This window comes from Podarcis liolepis, assembly GCF_965112155.1.
Source record: "Podarcis liolepis genome assembly, chromosome: 10".
NCBI lineage: Eukaryota > Metazoa > Chordata > Lepidosauria > Squamata > Lacertidae > Podarcis > Podarcis liolepis.
Window position 1 is genome coordinate 29,074,027 of NC_139562.1, and position 6,580 is coordinate 29,080,606.

Genomic DNA, 6,580 nt, shown 5'->3' on the forward strand with positions numbered 1-6,580 from the left:
ATTGGTAAACCTGGTTTATGGGAGGGGAGGTTGTGGCCTTCACCTGCTCCTCCTCTTTAAGGGTATTCCGTTAAAGGGATCCGGGGGTGTGGATCCTGTCCGAAGCCTGGGTATGGGCTAGGGCTATGCCACGAACCCACTGGTGACCCTGGGGGAGCTTGCAGTTGATGTACATCAACAGGGCTCCCCCTACTGGTGGTTGACCCTTATGAGACTACCTGGATGATGGGCAGGAGTCAGATATAGTCTGTTTAGTTCCAATGCCTAAGCCAGGCACAGGCAAAACTCGGCCCTCCAGATGTTTTGGGACTACAACTCCCGTCATCCCTGACCACTGGTCCTGTTAGCTAGGGATGATGGGAGTTGTAGTCCCAAAACATCTGGAGGGCCGAGCTTGCCTATGCCTGGCCTAAGCCAATACTACTCACATCTGTAACCAATAAAGTTGTGACCTTACTTATCCCATTAACCCATAATATTGGTGCCCATGTGTTTCATTATCTAAGAAATGGGGTGCGGCTTGGGGCCTCGCCATGCAAGAACTTTCTGGCAGTAAGCTGTTTGATGGTGGAATGGCCTACCTAGGAATGTGGTGGACTCTCCTTGACTTGAGGTTTTTAAACAGAGCTTGGATGGCCACCTGTCAGGGATTCTTCAGCTGCGATTCCTTCACTGCAGGATGTTGGACTGGATGACCCGTGGCGTATTTTCCAACTCTACAATTCTATGATACTATGATGACAGCTGACATTTCAGAAGGACCTTTTTAGAGCAACCATTCGACACAGGTTAGTTACTTTTTCGTGCGCTCTAATTACTCTTTTGTACACATAATCAAAGCTATTCCAAGCGGAGCCTCTCTGCTGCATGAATGTTAAACAGCTGGCTCATGTAAGCATCCTGAGTGACTCCCACTTACAATTTTTCTTGCTCTTTGCGGCACACACAATGGAACTCGAAGCCACCCTTCTCCCTTAACAACTTTCACCAGCAGGAGAGAATGGCTAATTATCAGAAGGCCGTCCCTCTGGTTTCATGTATGGAGGTTTCTGTGGGAGCTTTGTGTGTTCCTACTTATGGAGATAAAAAGGAACTGCTGTTTTTAGTTATGCTGCGATTTCAGGCCGGGGAGCATTTTGGTGAGGAATTCACTGACCGTTGAATTTTATTGCACTGCTAAATTTTAACTATTGCATTTTACTCTGTACGCTACTTTTGGGTACTTTGAAAGGCCAACAGGTACAACCAATCATGCAAATAAGCTAAACCTTGGGGTGCCTTGCACTTCATCCACGCACTTCATTGCAGAATTTACACATAAGTAGACCTACCATGCAGTGCTTCTAGGGCATTGTCACCTGCACAATAATAAACAGCAGCCTGGTTTGCGCATAACGTTAAGACACAAGCCAGCCCACAGAGGATCAAACAAACTATGGGCAGTTTCTCAAAAAACTGGTTTCATTCACCAGCTGCTCTTTCCTCAAAGCTTTGCAGACTGAAGAGCACCTATGGTGGAATGGGCAAACCAAGCATGGTTAAAGAAGGAAGCTGGGTCCACATGCAATGCCAAATGGTAATTAAAAGAAACCAAGGTTGGTAAGCCAGCAGCAAGCCGTGGTTTGTTGGCTGTAAACAAACCATAGTTTAGCCACTGGGCAGTGTTTGGACAATCAAACAAACCATGGTTCAGTGTTATGTGCTAACCAGGCCAATGCTCTCAAATTTGATCTGTTTACCATTTCCTCTTTTTTCTCTCTCTCTCTCTCTCTCTCTCTCCAAAAAAAGCCTAGAACAGCAACAACAACCAGCCAGCCAACCAAGAAAACCAGCTGAATTTTACACATTGAGTGCTATTTTGTCCCAGCCATTGTAACCTGTTGGGGTAAACGATTTAAAAACAAACAAACCTGATCCAGTGTTGCAGGTTTAAATGCTCTGATGGAATTTGCTTTTGAGCCTGGGAGGAAAAAAATACTCTGAGAAACCTATTGATTTTTGCCACAGATTTTTTTTTAAAGTGAGCCAATATTAACGTATTTAGGATGAAAATGTCACACAGCTTTTTCAGACAAACACTTAGGTGCCCTTCTCCTGACACAATACGCATCGCTTTGCTGAGCATCAAGATACATTGGCATTTAGTTTGGGGTAGGAAAATGTCCATCAAAACCATTTGTGTTAGTTTTTTGAGGGTCTAGATTACTGTCAACTTCCCATTAGTAGAAAACCCCAAGGCACACCAGGGTCAAAAGTGGAAATCTCTTTCCTTGCACTTTCAGTAGCTATTTATGTGTTGCCAAGTGATGATTTTGATTTATGTTAGCTGCTATAAGCTCAGAAGCTCTAAGAGGGATGGGGTATTTGTGGCCCTCCAGATGTAGCCTAACTGGAACTCCCACAATCCCTGACCGTGCTGGTTTAGGCTGATGAGAGTTGTAGTCTCTCAACATCTGTAGGCCCACAGGTTGCCCATTCCCCAAGTTAGAAGAACCAAGCAGCCTCAGTTATTCAGAAAGGCTCAGAGACGTCCTTGTTCAATTGGTACTATTTATTCCCTCTCTTTTCAAATCCTCCACTGCCACATTCTCCACTCTTTCCAGGGCTTGCTGTCCCAAGCCAACACTTACTTTCTCTTCCCGCTCCCCCAGATACCTACAGCAGCCAAGGACAGAGACAAGATCACATTCAAACCAAGATAAACAAAGAAAAATCTATAGACACAACTTGCTCGAGGGAGCCCTGTTGCGACAATATTTTGTGCCAGAGCCCTTGAGAGACAAACACCCAGTTTTTCTGTACCAGGAAGAAGGACATTCATCCCTGGAGAATCTGACCCAGGTCTCGACCTTTAAGATTAATTAAACTGTAGTATCTGCACTTTGAAAAATCAAAAACTGAGCCACACAGCAGCACTAGAATCTGTGCCACAGCCTCTGGGACAATAGCCACCCTGGGAATTCGTTGAAGGGCAGGATATATAAACCTCCAGAATAAATAAGTAAAATCAATAGCTGCTTTTGCAAAAAGCAGAGTTCTAAGAAGGTAAACAGCTACACACAAGGAGGAGGAAAGGGTGGCCTCCTATAGGGCATTGAGTAGCTTCTATAGAATTTGGAGAACCTAGGCATTTGTTTTAGTTTATAGTCCTCATTGTTATGGGAAAGAACTAGAATTAGAGGTATGTTGGTAGTTTCTACTGAACATTAAGTCAATATTTATTTTTTGCATTTATTTCCCACCTTTCCTCCAAGCACCTCAAGGTGGCGTACATGGTTCTCTTCCTCCCTGATTTTTATCCTCACAACAACTCTGTGAGGTAGGTTAGGCTGAGAGGCAGTGACTGACCCATGGGAACCCAGTGAGCTTCACGGCTGAGTGAGGATTTCTTTATTTCCCAGCGCCATGTGTATCGCAGTTGCACATGAGTAGGACGTGCATAATTGGGGGAGGGGGATGCCTATATATGAGGACAAAATCATGATAAGATTTCCATGAGGATTTAAAAAAACAACAACAGACAAACAGCAGATTGCTACGGAAAGGAGTAAAAGTGGATTGGAAAAATGAGCAACCAAATTGCAGCTCAGCAAATTCAGGAGGTCGCCAAGTTGGAGAACTGTTTGAAATAAACTACATCAGACAAAGAGAGGTTAGGATGCAGTTGTATGCCAGATCCCTCACTCCTCCGTCACAAGGAGGCTTTTCAGCTGCAGTCCTTCATCGGAGACAGCTAGGCAGCCTGCCTCCCTGCCAAAACACATGCATGTGTACCCACAACAGGCCGCTGAGATTGCTTTCGGTTGAGCTGCAGCCACTCAGACCCATCCCGGCTCACTCCCTCCCCACCCCCCTTCTTGGGGTCTGTAAGTCGCATAAACAGGAAATGCCTGGCCCTCTCCCCCCTTCGGAGTTAAACAAGGCCCTGCGTTATGTGTGCAGGGCTCCCCCCTTCCCCAAATCCCAGAGGAGGGACTGCTGTCTGGCCCTTGACCTCCATGCATTTCCTGTGGCAGTTGAAAAGGCTGCCAGAGACAGATGCTTAAGCCCCTTTACTCTAGGCAGGGAGAGACGTGAAAACACAAAAGCAAAACACACACACACAGACAAGGAATACGATTTGAAAAACAACAACCAGGGGACAGTCTGCGGTTGTGGTGTCTGAGATAAGGGACATCCATTATGTTCCATGGCACCAGGATGTGCTGGAATAAGGGCTAACAGATTGCAAGGAGGAACATCCCTTCAAATAAAATACAAATGGGAAGGCAGATGAATTGGGGGAAAGGCCTTTCGGTGTCTGCAGACCCTGGAAGGAGCCGCATCCCACATCACCTGGTCCCATGTGAACTCCTGCTCTTCCCCCTCCCCTCCCAAGCGTGCCTGAGCTTCTTTGCCTGCACAGAGAAGAGGGAACACAAGATGCCATCTCACTCTGATGTTGAGTCCATCTAGCTCAGTATGATGCGCTTTGACTGGCGGAACCTCTCCAGCGTTTCAGACAAGAGGATATTCCCAGCCCTATCTGGAGATGCCAGGGGTTGTGAACCTAGGACCTTAAGCATCCAAGGTACATGCTCAACAACTGAGCCATGGTCCCTCAGTAACATCTGAACATAAGAGCCAACAGAGCCAATGGCCCATCTAGCTTCATGGGCTTCATGGAATCCAATTCCTCCCACGGTGGAGCAGATACCCAGCCCTTTATTCAATATTTACAGAGAGAGGCTTTGAGAAGTGCCTCTCTGCTGCAGTAATGGCATTGCTCCAAGGGAAGTCCCACCCCCTCCGTCTCTCCTGTCATACATCATCCCTGCGCCGGCTGATCTGTGCTTTCTGCCTCTGAGCTTTCTGTTCTCCTACTCTCAATGCTCTCCAGGAGCTGGGAGGGGGAGTCTGGCATGCTTTCCAAAGACACTGAGTCTGTCAGCTGTCTCTCCCCAGGTGCTTGTGCTTCTTCTTCTTCTTCCTGCTCCTCTCCCAATATTTCCCAGCTTCTACCCTCTGCAGCCTCTGAACCAAATCTATACTGTCTCCCTCTTCTCTGGGAAATGCAGGAGGAGGGGGGCAGTCTCCACCATTCCTCCTCAGTCCAGTCCCCAACACTAGCCCAGCATCCTGTTCACACGGTGGCCGACCCAATGCCTCTGGGAAACCCTTAAGCAGGACTTGAGTACAATTACAGTAGTACCTCAGGTTACAGATGCTTCAGGTTACAGACGCTTAAGGTTACAGACTCCGCTAACCCAGAAATAGTACCTCAGGTTAAGAACTTTGCTTCAGGATGAGAACAGAAATCGTGCGGCGGCAGCGGGAGGCCCATTAGCTAAAGTGGTACCTCAGGTTAAGAAGAGTTTCAGGTTAAGAACGGACCTCCAGAACGAATTAAGTTCTTAACCCGAGGTACCACTGTATATGCATTTATTTATTTCACCAGCAGATCTCAGGGCAGTTCACAACATAGAAAAGCAGTATGTTGCAATCTCCCCTCCTGCGGTTTCCAGCAACTGGGATTCAGAAGCATTGCTGCCTTCAAACTGTTGAAGCTTAGTCGCCATGCTTAGCAGCCATTGATAGCCTTCCCCTCCATGATGTTGTCTAATCCTCTTTTAAAGCCATCCAAGTTGGTGGCCATCGCTGCTTCCTGTGGAAGGGAGTTCCGTAGTTTAACTATGAAGAAGTATTTTCTTTTATCTGCCATGAATCTTCCATGGATGCCCACGAGAAGGAGAAAAGGAAAACTTCCCATGTCTTAGTGTTCCCAGCCCTGCCTGGGGATTGAACCTGGAACCTTCTGCATGCAAAATAAATAAATAATAATAATAATTTATTCATACCCCACCCACTCTGGGCGGGTTCCAACCGAATGTTGAAAACAATACAGCGTCAGACATTAAAAACTTCCCTAAACAGAGCCGCCTTCAGTTGTCTTTTAAAAGTAAAATAGTTGTTTATTGCCTTGATATCTGCTCTGTGAGGTCCCCAGGCTATTTCCTTAGTGTCACTGGGCGGATGGCAAAGCGAGGGGAAACTGCTAAGGATTTCACTCTGCTTCCACCACCCTAGTCCATTTTAGAGGCTCTTTCGGGAGCAGAGGGTTTTTTTTGCTGCTGTTGTTCAAAGGGAGAAGGGGGGCGGGACTCAAACAGAACCTCTGTGGTGCTATTCCAGTTAAACCCAAATCTCAAGTTTGGTGTGGGCTGCTGCTGCTGCTGCTGCTGCCGCCAAGGAGGGTGCGGACTTGGCGAGGCCTGAAAAAAAACCCTCCCAAAGTGCCCACAAGGGAGGGGCCCCACTTCCTCCTCCTGCAAGTCTGGATTGATTTGCCTTCGCTCCCACCATCTGCCAACGGCCAATGCGCTTTAACCCTTGGCACCTCGTGCGCTTGGACTGAGGAAAGGAACCAAAGCAGCTTGTCAGAGATGGAAGCGCCTGCAAAACCAAACAAACAAACAGTAGCAGAACAAGGCATGATCCTGCTCCTTCTCTCAGCCGCTGCCCTCCCCATTGGGGAGTGAAAGGCTGAGACGAAGAACTGAGGTAATCTTGCAGTGTGAATATGCTATAGAGGCAGCTGTGA

At 47.2% G+C, this 6,580-nt stretch overlaps 1 long non-coding RNA gene across 1 annotated transcript; it reads left to right on the forward strand.

The window, feature by feature from the left end:
* The first annotated feature begins 681 nt into the window (after positions 1 to 681).
* On the forward strand, positions 682 to 1,883 carry LOC310687410. The gene is made up of 3 exons (XR_014516413.1): positions 682 to 788; positions 1,498 to 1,595; positions 1,789 to 1,883. It is a non-coding gene; the product is annotated as an uncharacterized lncRNA (long non-coding RNA).
* Positions 1,884 to 6,580: the final 4,697 nt, after the last annotated feature.